The following is a 24322-nucleotide window of genomic DNA, read 5'->3' on the forward strand; positions in this document are numbered from 1 at the left end:
GCAGCCGGGCTCACCCACAGCGGGGCTGGCAGTGCACAAGCAGCGTGTGAGTGCTCGCAGCAGAGGGCACTGATCATCTGTGCTCCTCCTGCCCAGCACGGTGGGCTTGGACAAAGCTGTACGCACCAGGATGGCCTCACGGGTGTTGGCATTATCTAATTTAAAGGTTTCTTTTTAGTCATACCTGGCAGTTAAACAGGTGTGGCCGGTAACTTCATCAGGAAATGGAAAGCTTTAGTTTTTTCCTCTCTGAAGAACCAGCTGCAATTTCAGTTCTGTTGACTGCACGGAGTATGTAGGTGAAAAAAAAATTCTCATCAGAAATTTCTTTCTAGTTGTGCTTTTGATTCCTGTTTTTCCCCAGAAATGATATTTGATAAAGGAATACACTACATAAAAAGGCAGCACCTTGCAGCATAGCCATTCTACTTTAATCTTCAGTAAACACTATATTTGTGTAAAATTTTTGTAAAACCGGAGCATTTCTCAGATAACTTTGTTCCTTCATAAAATGAGAAGCTTGAGAAGTAAGAACGAAGTGAGCTACTCGCTCTCCTGTTTGTAAGAGCAGTCCTGGTAACGTCACGGTTCTTTTTTCCAGGTCGCTCTCCCTTCCATGCTGCCGTGTCCCTCTGGGAGGAGATGTCTGCATTAGCACCAGCCAAACCCAAGACTCCAAAATTAGGGAAATGAACAAGCTGAGTCACCTGTTAGGCATCACTTTTGTTCTCGCTCCTTGCAGCAGCTGAGGAGTGCCCCGGGGACCGTGCTGTGCCAGGTGCCACGCTGCTCTGCAGCAGGCGGCCTTTTCCCCAAAACACTCGGGAGCAAAGAGAAGGGCTGGTGGCAAAGTAACTGATTTGCTCTCACCCTTAGCTCCTATATAGAAATAAGTGGTGCCAAAGTACAGAGGAGAATTGAGGGTTTTTACCCCTGCTGCCAGCCCCGTCCCTAGCTCCTGAACCCGTTACTGCCTCTGGGCCCACCTCAAGCCCTCAGAAAAGCAGCCTGCAGAAAACAACCACATGTGGGGCTCCCAAAATATCCGGCTATTCTGACAATTCTTCCTTGAACACACTCCAGCACAGTGTGCACGTATTTACTTGGTTTACCCAGGGGCACAGCACCCACCAGCACAGCCCAGGGCCTGCACACCTGCCTCTTCCTTAGGAGCAGGGCGAGTACCTCCCCTAGAGAAAAATTCAAATCTGGGGAGAAAGTTTTGATGTTCATGGGAATGTTTCAAGCAAATTGTGGAAGGACGTGTGTGAATGCTGCTGAGCTATGAAATGCCCTGGCCGTGGGGTGCTGTCACCGCCTGTACCTCAGTACAAAGGCACCTCCCTGCGTGCCCTTAGCAAGCTGTGCGTGATCTCCGCGAGGCGGAACCCCGGCTACGTCAGGCCAGCAGGGAGAAAGCAGAACTGGCTGGAAGGCCACCACTTCTTCAATCCAAAGGTCAGCTTGGTGGCTCAGCCTGCGTGCTGCCCCAGCTTCCCCAGGTGGCGTTTTTTTATCAGCTGTGCATTACATCACGTTGCTCTGGCTCTCTTCCCAGGATACTGAGCGCACATTGGCCACAAAAGGGGTGGTGTCCTTCTTATACCAGCGCCGTGCCATCCCCAGACAGAAGAGGGATTGTTAATGGTGCAGCGGGGAGACCTCCCTTAAAAGCTCCATAGGAACATTTGAGTTCAGACCTATTGCCACAAATTTTCTGCAAAAACTTTGGTCAGGACATCGATCACCTTGGATTTTCTCCTAGCTGGAGACACCAGCTCTCACCCTAGCGTACTCTCGATTCAATTGAAAAGCTCAGCTGCACGACTGAACATTAAATAAATGTTATTGCTTTCAGATAGAGATTCTTATTCCTTGTAGTGCTTTATCACACAGATACTGAAAGTTTAATTATTTATTGAGAAATGGGTTTTGTTTCATAATAATAGTTTAAGACTTCCAACTGAAATGATCTGCAGAGTCAAAACTACATAGTATCGTGACATCTGACTGGAGGATCAGGGGAGTATTTGGGCAGTAGCAGTATCAGTAGGGACTATTTGGACCCATCTCTGAAATTCTGAAGAGCTAAAAATGTTTACTTCTTTAATTTTCAGCCAGTCCATTTTGCTAAGCAACTGCTTTACCAACTGTCTTCCCTGCTGTTGCAGTAGCTTGCTGGTCCTGCCCTACTCCCATCTTGTCCTTCTTTTTGTACTGTCTCTTCTCTTTTAATCACTGCTGTTTTGTCCTGCCATTGATGGAGGGGTGCTGTGCAGAAATACTTATTATGCTCTCTCATCACCTACATTTAGCTGTTGCTAATTGCAGTAGCATTAGGACATGGATGACTTCGGGAAATTAGGGCACTCTGTGGCTCACAGAGTCAATTCTGCTGCAGCAGGAGAGGTTTTCTTGAAAGCCCATCCTTTCATGCCCTGAGAATTGCCTTTTCTAAAAAAGAAAACAAACAAAACCTGCTTCTTATTAAGTGGATTTCTGGTTATTTATTTATTTTTCAGGTTATACACCATGAACTTTTACATGCAGTGTAACATTAGCAAAAGTAAGACAATAATATAGAAACTAAAATTCTATAGAGCAGGTTTGGAACTGCAGAGAAGAGTGGTAATTCCACTCCTTATGCCCTCATTCATCCTGTTAGGTATTGATTGCTGTTAATAATAACAGGACACTGCAGCAGCTATTTTGGTAATGTTGAACTATAAACATGGAGGTAAATAGCTTAATAAGCACAGATAATTCCTTTATTCTCAAACCTCAAATATAGTCTACAGTGCAGAATGAGTCAGCTGGAAGGATCTGCATTTATGTATCCTCCTCCGAGAGAGGAAGTACAGCGAGGAGCACAGCAGTGCTGCGTGCTTGGATACATTTCAGACGTGAAGACAGCAGGCTTTTTGATGAGAGATTTTTAATGTCTTCCAGCCGTCCCCATGAGGATGCTAGTCTAAGAACACGGTATGCAATCTTTACATCTCTTTTCACCAGCTGATGTATTATCTGATTATAATACAGCATTTTTCAAGCAGTTTCACACCTCACCTTCAGGGTATTTTCATAAGGAGCCCAGCTTTGTCAGGGTGGTACTTCCTGGAGTCCAGCATCCTAAACAGGCAAGGAAAATATCCCCAGCTCACTGTCGGACTGGCAGATACAGTCCACGTATCTTAGAGGAACTCTTACTATCAAAGTTCATAACCTTCTTTACTAGCGACTGTGTGCGTTTATACCACCACCAATGAAGAACCATCTAACGTGAAATGACTGCAGCCTGTGTTAAGCAACAGAAATCTGGAAGCGAAACCTGCTGAGGGGTGTGCCGCTTCCCCGCGCAGCCAATCTCCCCGAGCGCTGCCCCAGAAGTCACCCGAGACGTGCAGGAGGCCTTTCTGCTCTGCAAAGTGAATTTCACTTGTTACCTTGGCATTGACATGGGCAGGGAGGTTTAGGATGTGAGAAACGCATACATTCAGAGGCACCTGGCTGAGCTGAGTTACAACTTCACCACTTAAATACTACATTGGTGATACAGTTTAACGTGAGCAGAAGGTGACAGTACTTTAATTTGTCAAAATACAGCGTTCTTTTTCCTGTTAGTGCACTCAAATATGTGAACGTGCATTTGTACAGTATTCTGATTAATCTGACAATGGCATCCCCTACTAGAAACCCCTTTCAGTTCCAGTCTGCAGCCTTAGCTTATAGGAGTGGTTCAGTCAGCTTAATTGGGAACGTCCATAGATGAAGGATGTGGCACATCAGAGATTGCTAATTAGAGAAGTTGGGCTTTTCAGAGGTGCCAAAGAGATTCAGTAGCATAAGTGCCAGTCCATAGTGTCATAAGCATTTAAGTTAATTTGAATTCACTGATGTCATAATTACTACATTCACTGAGATGCAGTTACAGACGCTAATGGATTGAAAAAAAAACTGTTCCGTTCAGACACTGAATCTTGTTTCCCCTGATATCAGTGGGAACGGGAATGGATTTAGGTTTTGCCATTTCCATTAAGAAAAATCAAAAATCCAATAGGCAATTTCCTGTCATAAGGAGATTTGAGCGAGAGCAGATGGAGGAAGAATAATGTAATTGTGATGCACTTTCTTTTTTACTAGCTTGCTCTGTTTCAGTTTCAAGAGCATGCCTAAAATGGGTTCTTCCACACAGAAAGCTCGCTCAGTAAGTCTTAAAATAAATGACGAGCAAAAATGGCATCTACCAATCCACAATGCCAGCAGTGATACCAGGCATCGCCAACAACCTATTATCACCATGAAAACTCGAACAAATAAATTATGGAGTACTTTGTTTAGCACAGACCGCAGAAGCTTTCACCAGCAGGCTTTTCTGACTCATTCTTTCACTGGCCATAGCAGTGCTGGTGCGTCAGAGGAATGAAGGATCTCATTCATTCGGGGGACGGGGGAAATGACAGCCCGGCGGCCAAGATTTCCTTCGGTGGCTGAGTCGCAGCGCTCGCAGAAAGGCTGGCTGAGCCGCTCGGAGGGGAGAGCACTGCAGCTCGGTTCTGCCTGGTTCTGCCACGTCCTTGCCAAACTCTGATATCAGTGGGAAATCTGTTTAAATCTCTGAAGCGTTTGCTCTTGATGATGTGTTGGCTGGTTTACAGATAGATTTTCAGAAGGTGTCAGTGATGACAACTACATTTATTACATGAAATGAAATGTAACTTGGAACTGAGCTGTACGAGAGAAGAGAGGGAAGACAGTTCATCCAGTCTTATTTTGATCCCTCAGAATTCTTTTTAACCCTTCGAAATGCTTTCACAAACATCCAGAGAGCTTCCAGGAGGATTCGTTTTATTTTGTCCTGGTCTGTTTATTTGGGTTTCTTTTAGGAGAAATCACACATGAAGGGGCATTATAAAGTGACCCGCTTCAAACTTGGCTGCCTTCATCCAGCTGTGGCAGCTGGAAGTGCAAATGGAAACTGAGGAACAGGAACAGTCTTCCACAATTATGGCAATGCCCTCCTGTACATCTAGAGGGGTATTAACCCATCTATTTCAGATATCTGGTTTATTTGGTTAGAAGAGTCTGCTCTGCATCTGAATGGACTAAGGAGAGAAGCTGAAACTCTCAGGAAATGCTTCAGATCACCCTCGCTAGGCAATGCTTCAACATTCTAAATTGCTGAGGATGAATGTCTCTGTTGGCATAGGGCCCTACCTTTCTCACCTTCTTTAAGAAGCTAAAGACAGTCACAGTTGGGTGGCAACCCCCTGGAAGGCAGAAAAGCAACATATGGATGTGAGACACAGTGCGGATAAGGTAATGTAAGGTCTGGGAACACTGACAGCAGGGTGTCCAAATCCACCTGAGCTGCCTGCTGGCTGCAGAACCGTCGCATCTTCTGCCATGCTCAGAGGAGACAGCTCGTGTTGGAGGAAGAAGCCATAGCCAGTGAGACTACAGTTTCCTAAGTGGCAAGAGGCCCCAAGTTGATGAGCTTGTGGTGTCTTTCTCGCTTCCTATTCCATGCTCAAAACCCACAAGGCTGTAAGAACTTCAGGCGCTACTTGTGCATGTGAGTAATATCCAAAGAGCCTTAAACGTACGGGCAGCACACATAAATGCAATCTGGAAGTGAAGATACCAGGACACAGGATCAGCTCTAGAGAGAAAGGAGCAGCACTGTGAGCTGAAAAAATCTCAAACTCGTGTGTGGTTGCCACAGCTACTCGGAGGTCCATTCATAACCCTGTCTAACAAAGTAGAGGAGTATTTGGGGACAGTCTGCAGCCAGCAGATTGCACCTAAAGGGATTATTTTCTCCAGTATAATTTAGATAAAACTCTGGGGCCCTTACCTACCCTAGAACTGGGAGCTAAAATAACAACTCACCTTCCACCCACCCCCTGTGCCAATTCAGTAAGGTGAGCCAAAAAAAGTGAACTAGGTTACAGAGCAATAGAATAGGGCCCAGACATCCCAGATGTTACTGAAGGAGGTGCAATGACATTAAAAAAAAAAAAAAAAGAAAGAGAGAGGAGAATTTAAGCAGGGAACAGAAACTGAACAGCACTGGATAAAAAGACTCTTTATAACCTAATGCTATGAACTTTTGAAAGGAACAGATGTGGGTTAATAACTATGTGTGCACTTGTAAACTAGTGACTCCTACAGCTTGTGACCTGATGTTGGTGTGTTTCTGCGTGCTCCCACCACAGCAAACTACCTGTGACTGTGGGCAGCTTTCTTCTAAAACAACCGTCCTGGTATTTTACTGCCTTGCTTACAAATAAACCCCACCAGCAGGATCTCACGTTCAGACGTGCTGTGGTGTAACTGTTTGATTAGAGATGGCCTGATTGAAAAGTAAGCGTTTTATTAGTCACTAGAATATAAAAAGGTAAAAATTGAAACTTTGAAGACCTTTGAAGTGGCTGTGATAGCAAAATACATGATATACAAGGATGTGTGTTTTTTCAGAATTAATGCATTTTTATGAATCATTAAGATAACTGGTTTCTTTTTTGATCTTCGCTGTCATAATCCAAGTTACCCTAGTTGCTCATGAATAAATTTGTGTTTTGTTAGTGCTTGTGCAGTGGGATGCTGAGACTCCCCAGATGTCATGAGCAGGATGCGCAGGATTCAGCTCCCACCAGTCTGCTAACAGAAAACTGCAGCACAGGAGAGGTGCTCAGAGGCGCCTCTGTGTCCCAAAGGGTCCCAAATAAGGCTGCATTTCCCCAAAATTCTGTAAGATCTCTCACGAAAATGTTAACTACACATTCTCCTACACAAATGAGAGTGGATTCAGAGACACTGACCAACTCTTTGCTGTGCTGAGCCTGATCCTCATGCAGCACACATTTTATAACGGAGAAGCACGGGACATGGCACTGCGCAGGGTGAGGAGAAAGCCCACGCCAGGCGATGAGGAGAAGACAGCTTGCTGTCCCCTGCTGCGAATAAATGAAACTCCTCAGTCAAAGCAGCATGCGCCATACAGTCATCTTACTATGCATAAGAAAGGCCAATGGATTGTGGTTGCTTAGGAAATGCTACAGAAATAGCATTTTTTAATTTGTTTCTAACTTGTTGCATGCTGGACTTTACCACAAAGGAACTCCACAGAGCACTTTTTAAAAACATTTAACATTTTTCTTTATGACACGTTGAGGGGATCACGGTGTGACACCGTATTAAGCATTGTTCAATTCTCCTGCAGCGATCTACCTCAAAGTCACTCGTGGCTTTAGGTGAACCCCACCGCCCTGTGCTCAGCCCGCTAGCCAGCAGGTGTGGCTATAGAGCCTGGTCCTGCCTCTCCAGTCCACGGGATGTCTTTCATCACTCCCTGGACTGAGGAGGGATGCCATCACTGCCACCTTTTCTAACAAGGATATAATAATGCTACACGCTTGCTTTCACCCTCGGAAATCCCAGGGCACAGTAAGAAGCCGTAATTGTAAACACGAGTGTCGTGTGTATGGGAGCCTTTCAGACAGACACGGTGTCAGAATTTGGGACTGCAAAGGACTCTCACGCTTTTGCAGGTTACCAACTGCTGTGTCCTTTGCCACAAGCTCCGTTGTCAACATGGACAAGGGCAGGGTACTTGGAACTGCTCACAGGGCACTTGGCACTCTCACTTTAGCTAGATTAGATTAAATAGCCAGATTTAATTTCTCTGCGGACATACCATTTTATAATTGTAAGAGAAAATATTCTTGCTCGTAGCTTAGAAGATCATTCCACTTTTTTGTAATCAGATTCTCAGCAGGGCTGAAAGCCTTCTTACAAGAAACAGAATTAAAACCCATTTTGAACCACAGAGGGACTAACAACGATGTAGAACTACACATGAAACTAAAAAATGAAACTAAAAAAAACCTAGAAGTTGAACTAAAAAGTGAAAAAGAGAAGTGCTCTTTTCAATGCCTGTCAGAATGGTCCGGTGTTTTAGAAGGTGAGAACTGGCTTTCTTGAGGTGTTTGTTGCTGCAGAAAATTGTCATTGAAGTGCTCGTGCTCATGGCTCAGCTATGTCTTTGTGAAGTTCAGACAAATGAGTGTAATCACAGTGGAAAAATTAATGTTGATTTTGGAGGACAGGAATTTGCTATTTTAGACTGGACCTCTGTTCAGTGGTCCATCTGCACGCAGCAAAACAACTGAGCACAATTCAGCTACAAGTGCATGGGATTCAAGCACAGGCACCAACTTTTACAGCAGGATGACTGGATGATACATTTAGCTACTGAACTAGAGCCTCCACATCTGCTGCTAGAGTAAATACAGTGTGAAAAACACAAGAAGGATCAAACTTCAAAGACTCTGTTATGGTGATGCTTTCCCACTACTCCCGTCTCATCACGTTTGTGTTTTATAAGCAGTTTTAAACACCAGCATCAAAACTTTTTTCACTTCTAAAAAGATTTCCACCTAGGGAAAATGGGACATACTTTGGTGATCTGTGCGTTACTAGTAAATGTATTACCCGTTACTAGTAAATCTATTACCAAGTATCACAGTACCCAAACTATAGCACTGTCTTGACAATACAGGCTCTGTATTTTCACCTGTTTCTGGAAACCCTGAGGCTGAGTTAGCCGAGGTACTGATGTGGTGTTCAAAATGCTAGAAGGAGAAGCACCTAACAGAAATGCATTTGGTTGCTAGTTAAAATTTTAAAGTCTTTTTTTTTTTATCTTTCCCAGGTCCCCACATATTTCCTGGAGGACAGAAATGTTTACTGGACTTGTGTTTCTGGTTATGTTTTGACCAGAATTTAATGTAAGTTAACATAAACGTGTGTGTATGTATCTACTTATCAGTGTATCTCTTGGAGGCATACACAGCCTCTCATATGAATGAAAGCATGAAAACAAAACCCTATATTTGAAGTGTTTGTCTATTTTGACACAGTGTTTCAGGACCTCAAAAGGACAACAAAGCAAGAGATATAAAAGCTGCCAAAATGAAAGGTGGGACACAAGATACTATCAGTATTGCACGTTCAACTGATACAAAATGATGCAATTAGCAACTGATTAGCTCAGCTTTTCCGAAGTTTCTGTTACTTATTTCTCTTGTGGATGATCACCCACTGTATTTATTATTCCAGGTAAGTTAAGGTAATGCTGGATTGAGTGTTCTAGACAAAGTTTTGCCATGGTTTCTAAAAATAAAAGAAAGTAAATAAAGACTATTTGAAACCACTCGTGATTGTGGAGTCAGCATTTGCTGAGCTGACTTATTTGTAATAACACTCATAAAAAAGAAAAAAAAAAGCTGTTCCTGAACTGGAAAAGCTAACAGGGTTATTTTTAGTTCAGGTTTTAATGTTTTATCATTTTAAGAGGAAACAGTTGCCAGGTGAGAAAACAGTTGCCAGGTGAGAAATGTTATGTACAGATTGAACAAAAAGTTTTTTCTTTCATGCAGGAGTTTAAACAACAGATTTCATAGATCACGGTTCCACAGCTGTCTCTGTTTCTTTTCCAGCCCCAGCATCATTAACCAAAGTAAAGCAATGTGAAAAAGTGAGAAGGAACACTTTAGCCCAAAGCTTCTCTCAGTGCACTTTTACAGTGCTGGGAGAAAATGCTCATGAGTCACCATTGCCCATGAAACCCCTTCTCTGCTAAACAATAATTGTGGGCTGTAGCCTGGTGAACAGGGTGACAGGCATGAAAGATTGAAACATATTTATTTAGTATTGTTTATTATTAAATATCTAGTATATAAATGTTCACTGTATTACATATTTAGACTCTACTTCATGGAGTCTAATTTTGTATCTGTTTGTTCTGTATAATTAGAAGCCATTTTTAGCTTTGGCTATAGCCTTTTATCCTAACAACTAAACACATTTCATCTACAAGGGTTCTGAAACTTTACTTCAAAATCGTTTCAAAACAAATATTCTGTACAGCTTAATGAATGTTTCTTTTGGCAGCAGTGCTGGTGTTTGCAGCTCAAAGTCATGCTGTTTCCAGTCGCACGTCTTAAGCTGTGTTAGCGTAATTGCATTTGGGGTTGCACAGTGAACCCGGTCAAGGACTTGGACTTGACTAAAATAACCTGACCAAAGATGGGCTTTTGGACTTGGAACCTTTTCCTCACGACAGCCTGACAAAGATGGGGTGGCACAGGCCAGACAATAGCCTGGGAAGGGACGGGTGTGAGCAGCACAGTGAAAAGAGGCGCTGCTCAAAGCAGGGCAGTGAGCTCATAAAGCTGCAGTTGTGCCTTTACATGCTGGGATGCCATACAAACACCTCGGCCTGTTCAGTATCTAAAGAAAAAAAAAAAAAAAAAAAGTAATTTCATAGCTATGATACTGTAGCCATGTTCTAATTAAGTTGCTCCAATATTCATGTCTAAATTAACTGAATGTACTATGAATTAATGACATGCTACAGGGAGTTGTATACATAGATAACTTAAGAAGGATCCTCGTAATAGTGCAAGGTTAGGAAAAACACACAAACGCATTGGTGGGAAGAAAAATCTACTTATAGAAATACCTTACAAACCAAACTAACAGAGAAGAGGTATTTTATATTTTGTGTTTTTCTTTTCTTTTTGTGTTTTGATTGATGTAGTTCTGCCGAAGGATGAACAGTTACTCATTAAGAGCAGGAGTAACCAGAGTGCAATCCAGGAGGCCAGCCAGTATCCACAATTAGCGGCAGTCGCTGGCTGTGAATCCTCTGCCTGAGTTACCTGCAGAGGTGGCAAACGAAGCTGGCACTGGAACCATCCCTGGCAGAGGCAAGCCAGACTGCTGTTCCACTTGCTTCACTGACATCTACAGGGGTCTGGGTTATATGGAAACTGTGCAATGGGGGATACATGGAAAATCTTACTGGGGCTGTCTTGTCTACACGGTATTTTCTGGGAGATGCAGTTTCTGTTGAATCACTGCTTTACACACTCCTGTTAGTGTATAATTTAATTATAATTCTTATTGCAAAACTTCTCCTATTTATTGTAATATATTTTAGATTTGTTGTTCGCTTTCTTATGTTGCATTTTCCATGTGGCCACTGACATATCTAGCTGTAGAAAGCTATGTAAAGATTGGAATGCTAAAAAATACAGTATTAAAAATAAATAATCTTATTTTTGTGTTTAAGTTAAACGTTTATTTTCTTTTATGGCTTTATAGCATGGTCGCTATTTAAATTCAGCATTCGCTATATAAAATCTTGAAATATGAACAGGGTTTTAGATAACATTTCAAGGGAACAAAAATTCACACCATCCAAATTAGGATAATTTGGGCACTCCTTATTTCATTTTGCATTATGTGTTAGCCATAAGAATCACGTGGCCCTTTTGATTTTGCTCTCTGGGCTGTGACTTGCTGCCGGGCTGTTTGTGCAGGAGCGATGCCCGTGGTGCGGCAGGATTAATGAAGTGCCGGCTGCCAGATGTGAACTGCAACAGCTCTTTTTATGAATTAGCTAAGATTCATTGTACGTAGTGTACACATGTGGGTGTGAAAAACCACACTGGCCCTCTGAAGAAAGCCGATCTACTACAGATAAAGCTTTAATGACATCAGCCGGGTGTAACCAGCAGTTTAGATCGCTCACAACTTGGTGAGCATTTATGAAACGTAGATGCCACACACGGCTCTTCCTCACAGCACTGGGCCAGTGCATCTCCACGCCCTGTGCTCAAATACTGGGTCAATTCTAAGAGATTACACTGAGATTTAGATGCTAGGCTATTTTTAAAATCTCTTCCTCTCCTAATGCGTTTTCCCATATAATCCTATCTAAAAATTTATTTTGAGGGCTCGGAGTAAGTAGGGAAATGGGAGCTTAATGTAAGCAAATCCAGGAAAAGCTTAGATGAGCTATGGGTTCGAGTTGGAGCTGAGAAAAGCAGATTTCATTCACTGCATCCCAACTCAGAAGATGGGAGAGAATACTTGAAGGATCCCAGAAAGAAAACCACTATCTCTGAGGCTCCAGGATAAGGTGTGGAAGGGAGACAGAGCTAGCAAATCCTCTGAGAATAAAAAATAAAATATATTTCCATTTAAAGTGGCATCTAACTGGATCTAACACTAGCCCAGAAGACATCTGGATTGCGTCCTTTCCTTTCTGTGCTGCTGGCTGAGGTGATTTGGGGCAAATAATCTATTGCTGAACACATCAGATTCCTCATCTGTGAAGTGGTATTGACTTGTGCAAAGCGTGCTGAGAGCTACTGATGGGAAACGCTAGCCAGAACCGGTATTGAAATTTGACGTTTTCCCTGTAAAAGAATGATATCTGAATTCTTCTAGAAATGTGCTGAGGTTGTTCATGTGTGTGAAAAAGAAGGTTTTAAAAGGGTAGTCAGAGAAGAACTGATAATCAACTAAACTCTGCTGTTAAATGCTCTGCTCCCAGGAAATTGTTAATTATTTGTACGCTGTACACTTCTGCCACTCTGCCCAGTTAGCAAATACACCACCACTGAAAAAGGAAACCCTAACACAGGCAGCAAAACTGGGGTAAAAAAAAAATAAAAGGGCTTTTGTGAGTAATTGGAAATAGCTCCACTGTGCAGGAATACCTGTCGTGCTTACTGTTGCAGCTGAAGGCATGCCCAGATTGCAGCACTACCAGCCACGGGCTATGCAAGAGAATCTGGCGAATTTAGACCAGCCACGCAGCTCCAACATTCCTTTTTTCTTTTTGCCATTAGTTTTTATGTTTTTTGTTTATTTGCTTTTCTGCAGAGGAGTTGAATATCTAAATTATTTTTTTGCCTACATGAATGAATGTTGAAAAAACATGCCACAGTTGCTCAACTGCTGAAGTATCTCTTACAAGTAAAAAGGTTAATTTTAAGAAAAAGGGATTATTTGTGCTAGGCAAAGAGTATCAAGCATTATTCTGAAGGGCTGCACACAGATTTCCTACCATGCTGTTTGTGGGGTGGTACAACTCCGACAGTGAAAGTCGTTCTTCAGAAACCTCTGTTCAACAGCGTTCTTTAAATTTAAGGGAGGAAAAGTTGTAACAGTTGTAGAAACAAAATAGTTGTTCTCCTAGCATAAGTATTTTGGACTCATTGTTTAACTCTGTTCTCTGTCCTGTTGCACAGAAAGCTTATATGTGATGAGATAAAATTACATCAGATACACAATCATCCTCTCCAATTCAGAACTCAGATCTTCCCTTGAGTCACTTGAATACAGCTGCTAATTATCTCACATAATGCGTTCCACTGCCGTGTGAAGAGCACGATGCCAAAGGAGAAACTGTTAGCAACACCATCATCTTTAACTGCAAGTGGTTCTCCAAAAAAGACCCTACATTTCCAAGGGGAGGAACCATGAGCTAGTAATTAGAGAAGTGAGAAGCAGCCAACGTAAGGGACATTCCTCCACTGAGAGCTTAGAGAAGAAATACAGACACAGTTTACCTTTCCTGGCAAAAGGAAACAGGGGAAATGGGAGTGATTCTCCTTGTTTCGTGCAGCACTAGCTGCAGATAAAAACACCAAGTATCAGGTTCCTTGACAAAACCCTCTGCTGTAAAAGCAACGTTCTGCTGTTGTTCTGAGAGCTGGAATGTTTTACATTCTGCAGCTTTGATCCGTCCTGTTCTTCATTTCCATACATCACATGGAAAAGCTCCATTGTGTCAGAAATAAGGTTTCAGTATTTGAATACTGAAAATTTGAAAAACTGTGATCTCAGTAAAAGGTAAATGTGTGCATTTAATACTTATGTTATTATTCCAGTAAGTCTCAGAAGCAGATGCAGCATTACTGAAGATGGAAACAATTTTGTTGATATCACTGGAGCTGAACGCACTCAAGCCAGAATGAAACCTAAATGTCCACATAATCCCCCGTGACCTCTCAATTATCCCCACACAGCATTACAGTGATTTTACAGATCACACTGAGCACTGAAGGGAAGGGCAATTCAAACTTTCCATGGCATGTGTGCTTGTGCCTTTAACTTTCTTATTCAGTAGTCACCGAGGCAGGTTAATCTGTAGTGTATTTTAGTGGCAGGAAGGGTTGCAGCAGGCCCACTGAGAGCCTTTGTGCTCTTTGCAGTGCTATTTTCCACAGTGATTTCATCTCTATCCCACTGTCTGATTACCAGAGGGCCAGCCTTTTTATGCAGAAGACAATGTATTGATTGCTCACCATGGCGGAGCTGCGTGGGAGATGCTACGCATCTGCAGCTGGAGCTTACTAAAGAATCGTTAGTACAAAACATTTGCTGTAGCTTTCCACGGTTTAGAAAAGCATTTCAGAAAGAAAAGACACGATTCCCCAAATGTAGCTAAGACAAGTTTCACTCAAATATTTATATCCAGGCATAAATATTTTCTGAGATTTAGGAAAACCTACTAGTGTCCACTGTTGCTTATAAAATCCATGCCTCTGCTTTCAGATTTTTTTTTTCTTTCTTATGTAGAGTAATTAAAAATCCTGTCTCAACTGAAATGGAAAACTTTCCGGACTTGAACTTTAGAAATTGATTGCCATCCAGAGAGTAGCATCTTGATTCCTGGAACTGGCAAAACATTCATTGATTTCTGTTAGCATCAATGTTTGATTTGGATTGTCTGCCTTAACTCTACCTTTGAAATCATGTCAAACTCAACTCTTTTTTTTTTTTTTTTTTTTTTTTTTAACCTGATTCTTAATACCAGACCAGCCAGCTTCTGCTTGTAAATATCTACTCTTTTTCAAACCTATGCAGTGAGACTGCATTGTGCACCTTTGGTGTTACATAAAATCCACAGGTGTATTTGTCAAAAAAAGGCTCACTTTAGGGTGGCATGTGAAATATATTGGCATGAAGAAACACCCTTTTTAATTGGGTTGGTCATATGATTGATATTTGGCAGAGGCTCTTAGCATGACTCAGTGAAATCTTTTAGCAGTGAAGCTTCTCATATAGTAAACATTCCCAAGCACCAGACTCTATAGTTTTATTTCACTGAAGCAAAATCCTATTATATTAAATTATACTGTGGAAACATTCTCTATGTTAATTTAATGGATGCAGCTCTTTAATTCTTTGCCATCTGTTCCACCCCTTAATTACAAACACAAAAAAGTACAATTCACAATCTCATCACAAAAAGAAGACTCGATTTGATTTGGATCCACAGGTAAGTGTTATACTCTGACTGCTAGCACCCGTTTGGACGTGGTTTCACTCGACAGCAAACTATGCTCTGCTGGTAGCATTCCTACTTCAAATATATGCCTTGGTAGTTTAAAGTGGACAAATGGTTAGTCACTCCTGCACCTAAAAATCTTATTGTGGTTCTCTTTTCATTTTAGATGTAGCTGGTTTTCAGGCTAATTGAATTTATCTTTGTGCCTGCAAGCCACTGAACACTGCAGAATCTTTTGGGGCAAAAGAAGGCATAGAAATACAGGAAATAGAAAGACGTTACAGATACTCTGCCTTTTTTTTTTTTTAACATCATAGTCTTTCCTCTCTAAAAGGAATATGTATGTGTATATATATTTTTCTTTTGGATGATAATGTAGAAAGCATTTACATTTAAAACATATGAACAAAAGGCAAGCATTTGCATTCAGCGGCGCTGCCCAGAAGCTTGTTCGCTTGTATCATTTACACTCATAAGAAAATGCGTTTGTTCACCTAATACTTACGACTTGCCTGTTAACGATACTTCACACTTTGAAGAAAGTGCATTTCAGTTAAAAGCAAAACAAAACAAAACTGCTCAACTAGCAAAATCTGTAGTAGTATCTGTAACACTTCTCAGACAGGGAAGTGAGAGTTGAAAATCTTTTACGCAGATACAAGAGATATCTCCTGTCTCCTGAGCTGTGCACCAGCCCGTGGTGCCTCCTGCTATACTGGTTTCACAGTACAGCGTACGAGCAAGAGTTATTTTCTTGAACACAGAAGTGTATTAAATAGTCACATAAAACCAGAAGAACTTGTTTCGAAAGAAGTCAGCCCTATCTCAAGGCTACTGCAACGTACACACCTTTATTGTGGAATTCTTTCACTCGCTATATTATCTATACATGAGTAACTCTTGGTAGATTTTGGTACATTTGCCTACTGTCTCCAATGGAACGTTGCCAAAAAATTAGAACAGCAGTAGCTGCACCATTGAAGTTGTTTTGACTACTGGAAGCATGAATATGAATTATTTTCCCTTGTAATATAGGCCATTATTTAAGGGAAGTGTAACTACAGTCAGGACAGAGAGAGCAGCTTATGAAAACGTACGTTGAGCTACATCTAGAATCAACTGCAACACAGGGCTGGTAGATTAAACACTGGTATGCTGTTGAGACTAGTTTACATTGTGATTTTGGTGCCCTGGAAGGCGATGTTTCTGAAATAAACATTATTCTGAGGAAGTTCAGACAGATATTGGAAAGATTATTTTTGAGAGTAAAATGGAAATCAAAATTAAACTTCCTGTGCAATGTCCAAAGGATTGGGCCACTGATTCTGTGGAGGAAAGCCACCCTTTGAGAAGGTGGCACATTCCTCTCTCTCGTCCTGTGCAACTGAATTCAAACACGATTGTAACAGACCCTGCATATACATTCATTATGGAATTCAAAAAATTTAATTGCTCAAGGTAATGACAGTTTTCTGAAACCAGTTCTCCTCTCTGATAACACACCTGATATTGTTATTTAATTACGGAGCAATTATTCTTTCAATGGAAATAACAGCCATAATTTCATTGATCTTTTCAGTTCATAATCCAAGGAGGAAAACCACAGCAGTGAAGCGCACAAATTAATATTATGCTTGTTCTAGATCCGTACTCCAGAGGGTGTATCTCTGTGTACCACAGTAGCGAGTACAGTTAGTACTAGCTTCTGCCTTTGAACGTAAGAATGACGGCTTTTGGATGCACTTGCTGCCTATGAGGGAAATTCAGTCAGTTATTCAGCCAACACAGCTCAAGCACAGCATGAACTTGGGCAGCCCAGGCCAGCTTTTAGGAAGGCTTTCAGCATTTGTTGGCTTGGGCTTCCAACAGCTGCACGTGTGCAGCATCTGCACAACAGACATGCCATAAAATGTACTGGACATGTGTACTCTGAGGCTAACAAGAGGAGGGGGTTATTTTGTTAGTGAATGTACTCACCAGTTACCACTAATGCTGCATATATCAAATAGAAAACTGGATGTTCTGTCACTAAGACTCCAGTTCCAGCTGAAATGCCAGGAGTTTTGGCATTACCACCTACCAGTGAGATTAACAGGGCAATTCACAGTCAATTTGTGTTCTTTCGTCAATTGAGAGCTTTTTATCAGTAAAATTTGTAATGATGTACTATTTACTGTCATTACACACAGCTTCAGGGAGAAAAACCTCTCAGATTAGAATGGTGTTCCCAGACCTTACGAGGTGCTGTGGATCACTTGGCTAAATTTAATAAACTGAGGCTGAAAAAGGGGAAGAAAGGAAGCTACACACAGGTAAAAGCATAGCGGAGATGAACTATACTAGCTTTGATGGAATACAAAACATCAACCCAGGATGGAGTTTACAGCAAGCAAAGAAACCGGATGAAATAAATAAAATGTGTTACTCAAATAGAAGAGATGAGGGTTTGTTGTTACTGTGATCACCAGGGGAGCTGGAGAGTTTGTTGGATCTGAAGAGAGAGATGTTTTGCTCTCAGGATCGACCAGTGCCCCTTTCCATTTTTTATCCTTCCCAAGTCACAGGAATTTCACGGAAATTATGAGGAAAGAGGTAGAGGGAGGTGGCCCAGCTCAGGGCTAGAAGGGTAACTAGTCTTAGCTAGGAAACCTGGAGACACAACAGGCTGAGAACACAGCATTACTAATGAGGAAGCTCAGGTTTATCAAGTGTAGCTCCAGCCACCTGGGGATATTCTCTTTCCAAGTCATTCACCATTGTTATTTCATTTTGCATGTTTATATATTTACCATTGTTAAACTCACAAATATTTTGACTGGCAGGGAGTTGGCATGACTAGTAGTTTCTGCTTAGGCAATGCAGGATTACCAAGGATGCTTGTGCTCAGGACTGAGGCGTGCTGACAACACATGATCCTACAATGCCAAATCTGAGTCAGTCCGTGCATCTTGGCTTTCAGGAATATTAAACTGGCCTTCGAAATTGCCTCAAAAAAGAAGAGATACAGTTCTACGTAGGCTTTGCATAATGCAGCTCCAGCAGTGCAAATAATTTCAGGTTACCACAGCATGCTCTTCCACTCCACCCTTAAAATAAGGCTTTTGGTGAGAACATTGTTATGTAAGGCTGCAACGAGACTTGGAACAATAGTAATTATCCAACTTGCCACTTATTTTTAACACCTAAGATGGAAGGCACTGGAATTCTGAACGATAATATTCAAAGAACGAAGCACAGCAGTGAATCTATTGTATCACTATGAAATCTGATTCAGTATTAGGTTAAAAATAAGGTCAGGTTATTATTTGTAACTAGCTATTACTAATAATACACTTGTTAACCCCAGTGAAACAAAGTCATGATCTAAGAATAAATGTTCCTATGCAGTGAATATATCACAGTTCTCCTTTGTCCTTTAGCACATACACAAATAGATTTCAAAAGAAATTTTCCCTCCTCAGTCTCTCTATTCAGAGGAAGCATTTAAAGCAGCAGCCAGGACATGGCACTGCCAGGAGCTGAGCTTGGGAAGTGATGCTGAGCTGGGTAGCAAGGCAGCAGTTTAACCAAGGCTTTTTTAGCAGGTTACATGTACTTGTTTTGTCACTTGAGACATCCGTAGCATCTCCAAACAACACGGGTATTACATTAACATGCTTCTAAAAGTCATGGGTACAATTCTTCCCAACTGGGTTCGTGCTTCCTTCGCTACAAGATACTGGCAGGGCTATGAAGAAAACACGCATTTACCTGGCAGGAAAGTGAAAGAGGAATACATCACGTCTTCTTGCTCTAGTCCTTTTTCTGCAGTCTTGTTATGGCTTAAGTCTCCAGTTGCTTGGCCCTGATGAAGGTCAACAGGACAGGAACTGTGACGTAGTATTAACTGAAGAGTAGAAATCTGAAGGAAAAGAAAAGAAAAAAAAATGCAATGGCTATAATAGAGAATCTCATTCATTCAGATAAATGGGCTACAGAATGCCTACATCACTTAGGTGTTGCCTCTCTTAAGAGTAAGAGGAGCTCCAGGACATGACAGACAAGAAACTAGTCCCAGGAAAGAGGTTAGAGTCCTTTCTGCTGGCTGAACTGCACTGTGTATTTCTCAATTGCAACAGCACTTTGCACAGGCACAGTTAAAGAGCAGAAATGTTATGACAAGAGTGGGTAAAGAGTCTTGGAGAGTTTAGGCTTACTATCCTTAGGTCTGCAGGTAGGGGACTCAGTCCTCCTGGACTCACAGGCATTTCATAGGATTGTAGCCTCATTCCAAAGAAAACAATCCTCATTACAGACCCGAAGCCTCCTCAGCTACCTCCTGAGAAGGCCAGCTGCCTTCTTTTGCATTAGTTACTAGGTTTTGCTGTAAGTCCGTGCACCAAGGTAAGAAGATAAAATACGTCCTGCAGAGGTTTTACCCGTAAATCAGACGTTGCATTGCGTTTGAGACTTCACAAAAGCGAGCAGTGCAGTCCCTCACTATGATGTTGCAATTTTGGTTAAAAAAAAAAAAAAAAAAAAAAAAAAAAAGCACTTCTTAAAAGATCTTCATTTTTCAGATTCCTAAAGCTTGTTTCATGTTATCTCCAAGACAACTGGTTGTATGTATTAATAATTTGTTGTGGGCCTGACTGCCTAAACATTCCTCATGGAAATAAAACGTTGAACACAAGGAGAGCGTTTCCAAAGAAAGTACTTGTAATGTGAGCTACGCTGATCTGAGCATGACACCAGCACCAGCAAGCCCCAAGCTAAGCAGGACGTTTCACAGATGTTTCCATTCTTGGTTTAAAAGGAAGGAATTTAAGCACATCCCAAAGTATTTATTTAACTGCAGTCTCTACTCTCTTGACTCAAAATGCTCCTGTCACGTTTGGCAAGTCATTTAACCTCAGTGTTTGTTTCCTCAATGGGGCTGAAATCGTGTATCTGGCTACCTGGCAACACCAGCGATGCCATTTGTCCTGCCTGAGGTAGTATTTGTAAAGAGCTCTCAAGATTTTAAAATGCTACCTTGACACATCACATTTACAGAACGGAGGAAGAGCATGGGCACGTGCAGCACAGACAGGAGGTGCTGTGCCTGTTGGACGGGACAGAGCAGGACACAGAACACCAGCAGTGCGCGATAAGAATTTTGTTCTGCTTAAAACATGCAGGATTTGAAAGATTTTTTGTGGTTTGAAAGGCAAGCAAGTCAGGCAGGTACTGCTGATCCCTCACATGGGTGAGATAAGAAAAATTAAGGAGAAAATCTTTAAGGTCCCTTCCAACCCAAACCATTCTGTGATTCTATGATAAGAAAAATATGCTAGGAAAACCACTAGATTGTTATTATTTTTTAATTATTCTAAATTAACCAACTTTTTTTTTTGACTTGCTGTTAATGTCTAAATTTAGACAGGTGGCCAATCCTCTGGAATTTCTTCAGTTTTTCAAAATACCAAGAATCCAGAATTTATGAATGAGCACCCCTGCCCTAGTTTTTTTTTTTGACTATGATATTTGCAGTCACTTTGTAACAGTTTCTTTCAGTAAGACCATAAATTTCCTACTTTCTGTACAACACCAGAGTAAACTTTGAACTAGCAAATTTCAGTATGCTTTGTGGTGTCTGAGGTGATTAATAATGAGATTCCTCCCTTTACAGAAAGCGTTTAAAGGAACTTTTTGAGTGAGTAGGCCTCTGGTAATAGAAGGCCTCTGGTATTAGTACTATTAGTGATGTCACTGATTTTGTCACATGCTATCTGGACTCTGGAATGAGTCAAATATACAGAAATAATATTTGCTCACGCTGACGTAACACAAATAGCTGACATAAATAGCTTTTTGTCTAGTTCCCACCTTTTTGTCTAGTTCCCACCTTATGCAATCGTTCTGCTAACAACCACAAGATTTCTCTAACCTGAAGGGACAGCTGAGACACAAGACGTCCTGTGTTTTGTCTCAGGAAGTGGCCAGTATCTGAACACACAATGTATGTTTCTGGCTTCCCTTGAGCAGGAAAGTCCCTTTGTCCACAAAGGCAGCTGACTTCTACAGCAAAGTATCAACCACTACACCCTTTGCTTACAAAAAAAGCATTAATCCAAGAAGTGAGCCCCAACGTTACGAGTTGCCACCTTTCGATGGCATAGCATGGGCTTTTAATTCCACATTTAGCACTGGAACACCATAGCAACAGGCACTTCGTACGTACGTTGGCAGATAACACAGAACTAGTTAAATATTCACGGGGAGATAAATATGAAGAAAACCAACGTGCGTGTTGCTTACCCTACAACGGTTGATCGACACTACAGTCACTTGTATGATGCCATGTGGTATAAATCGGCGTGGCTTGGGCACCAGGCTCTCTTCTACTCCCAGGGAAAGGTTGGTGTTACTGCAGGAACAATTGCAAGTGCTAATGTACCTGTCAACGAATCTGAGCTTGATTTCGGACTGTTACACAATGACTTGGCACTATGGATGGTTTTGCAAAAAAAAAGTTGAATAACCTACAAGAGAATCGCAGCCAGCTCGAATAGTTAACCTTTTTAAGAAATGCCACAAATATGAAGCACTTGTCACTGACTCAAACGCCAGGCCTGCCTACAGCAGCACGGTCGATCCTTGAGTCATCGTGGCAACCCCACCCAGCAGCTCCCCTTAGCTACAAACCACACACGCGCACACGCCTGGCATGTATTCACTCACTAAGTATTATTGCTGCCATCTCACAGTTCGGTTTAATCTGTCTGTGTATCTGAAGCACAGACAAACCCCCAGCTTGTGCAACGCAGCAGGTATTCTTTCATTATTTCACTTTCCTTTGAAGGCTCAGATAACCATCGGAGAGAGAAGCAACCATGATTCGCTGAACTATTGATTGTGACTCTCAAGTAGGGGGAAGGAAAGAGATCTGACTTCTGATCAAAATACAGTTTCTAGGCTACTTGAAACAGCATGAGGATAAAATATAGAACTAGTTGGGGACAGAGATGGAAACCAAGTTTTTCTCCTTCTATGCAAACGTCCAGATAATTAATGCAGAATGTTCCTGTGCTGCCTGAATTCTCTTCCAGTCAATAGCACAGCTCCAGCTGCTAGCACAGAGTGCTGAAACCCCCAGCCCTCCTAAAGCACAGTTTGTGTTGTTAGGAGCTATGTCTGAGTCTTGAAAACATAAAAAGGTTCCTTTTTTCAGTGAGCACTCTAACACGAGGCTCCTGTGAACCTAGGGTAGGTTTGGGAACCATCACATGCGCTTTAATGACAGCAGTGAGCACTATTGCTATCTGTAAGGAACCTCGTCTCATCCACGTTACCCGTGCCTTCTCCACACCTATCAGGTAAAACGTCACAGGACGTTGGTCACAGTTCCATAAGGAAATAAACCAAGTTCATTGTTTCCTGCTGATGAGGAGGTTTCATTTCTTCTCTCTCCCTCTGCCCTACTCCAGAGGGCACAGCCTGCTGTGGGCAATGCAGCCCTGACCCCGTTCTGAGCACCAGGACTGTACCCAGTGCAGCCACAGCCAGACCATCCCTAGAGCTCCCTTCTACGATTCTGACCCCACACATTCCTCTGTGCCTGCTCAAACACTCCTACACCTACACACTGAAGCAGCCAAGCATACAATGCAGAAAAAATACCCTTTGAAATAAGTCAGCTCTTCTACCACTCATTTTTGCTGGCAACAGGAGCGGAATAGTGTAGGGGTGGGACTGTGACCAGGGACATGTCCCTGTCAGCCTCAAGGGACCACCCGATAGCAGACAGCGTCTTGTTCTGCATCACAGCTAGCCTCTAACAAGGTGCTGAAACATCTGTTTCTCTTGAGACTGAGGCATAGAGTACCAAAACTGTAGGTTCAGATACTTCTGAACGTTGTGGGAAATAAATAGAAAAATAGCAGTAATTAGCACATTTTTGCAGTCAGGAACGTAAGTAAGGTTGAGACCGGGAGGAATTCGGAGAATCCATTTGAGTTTCACCACAAATTCCACTATCTCTACAGAAACCATAAAGCTAAATGTGGTCTTAAAACATCTTACTATGCCAGACAGTTAGAAGAAAATAAACTTTAACTTGGCAAGTTACATAAAAGATGATGTTATTGCTTTATGTTCTTCACTTTTATTTGTTCAAGGTTATTTTGGGGGTATTAAGGAAGATGTATCACAAAGTAATTTTGCAAATTTTCAGTTCAAGTTTCAATTACACTTTTCCTTCCACTACTTTAAATACAAAACTAACAACATCTGAAGATGCAAACCCATGTAAGCAATACGATGTTCTGGGAAAAAACGAAACACCTGAGGCAGGGCGTGCAAACACGCGGGTCTATCAGGACACTATGACACCAAAGCACCGAGACTGATCTACGAAAGCAAGCATTCCTTCCCCTTTGCTCATTATTTGTTAACTAGCTTAATAGTAGGCAAAGAATTTAACAATTTAAGAGTCCCTATGAGGCAAACCCTGACAGAGTGGAGGGACACTTATTAACTGGGAAAAGCCCTCACCGATTTGGTACTTTCAACAGGGTATATTTTGCCCAAAGTTTGACCTACTTTATTGATCCTTTTCCAGCTGATCAATCCATGCATTTTTGAATGGTATTTTAGGGAAATATTTCATTAAGTAGTACCCCTACTAGTTATGATGCAAATCAACAAAAAACGTAGCCCATTTCACTTAATAGATTTATGTTTCTTTCACTCCTCTTTCCTTACCTATTACTTGTCTCTTACCAATATTTCTCACTTAAGTAAGTGTCCAAATACACTGAGGTACCTGAGGCCCACCACTAACACCTTGTATTTTACTGAAATCCTCCACTGCACCTCGCTCATTTCCTCTCCCAAACGCTCACCACAAACCCACGACCTTCCCAAGACCCCTTTATTTATATTTTTTAATACAAGACACGCACCGTAGCAAGCACCAGCCCCGCCTCAACACTTCAGTTTCGCGATTAAACTGAGGACAACCACCCCGGGAGCAGCCACCACCAGCAAAACCACCGCATCCCAGGGGAACACAGCGATGGGTGTCCGGGCTGTTTAGCTGGGGGAAGCCTCCACAAGCCCCCCGCCATTCCCGTATCCCCTCAGGGCCACCCCCCCACATCCCCTCAGGCGCTGGGCGGGAAACCGCCCCTCACCACCCCCTTCAGCATG

At 42.0% G+C, this 24322-nt stretch overlaps 1 long non-coding RNA gene across 3 annotated transcripts; it reads right to left on the minus strand.

Moving 5' to 3' along the window:
• Positions 1 to 6821: 6821 nt before the first annotated feature.
• Positions 6822 to 21742, minus strand: LOC309883433. Of its 3 annotated transcripts, none has more exons than XR_014318452.1 (3): positions 21431 to 21742; positions 18902 to 19052; positions 6822 to 6953 (listed from the first exon to the last, which is right to left on the minus strand). It is a non-coding gene; the product is annotated as an uncharacterized lncRNA (long non-coding RNA). The 3 variants fall into 3 exon arrangements; XR_014318453.1 differs by lacking the exon at positions 6822 to 6953 and adding an exon at positions 10171 to 10293; XR_014318454.1 differs by lacking the exon at positions 6822 to 6953 and adding an exon at positions 18110 to 18237.
• Between the last annotated feature and the right edge of the window lie 2580 nt (positions 21743 to 24322).

This window comes from Aythya marila (genome assembly GCF_965140915.1).
Source record: "Aythya marila genome assembly, chromosome: 14".
Taxonomy (NCBI): domain Eukaryota; kingdom Metazoa; phylum Chordata; class Aves; order Anseriformes; family Anatidae; genus Aythya; species Aythya marila.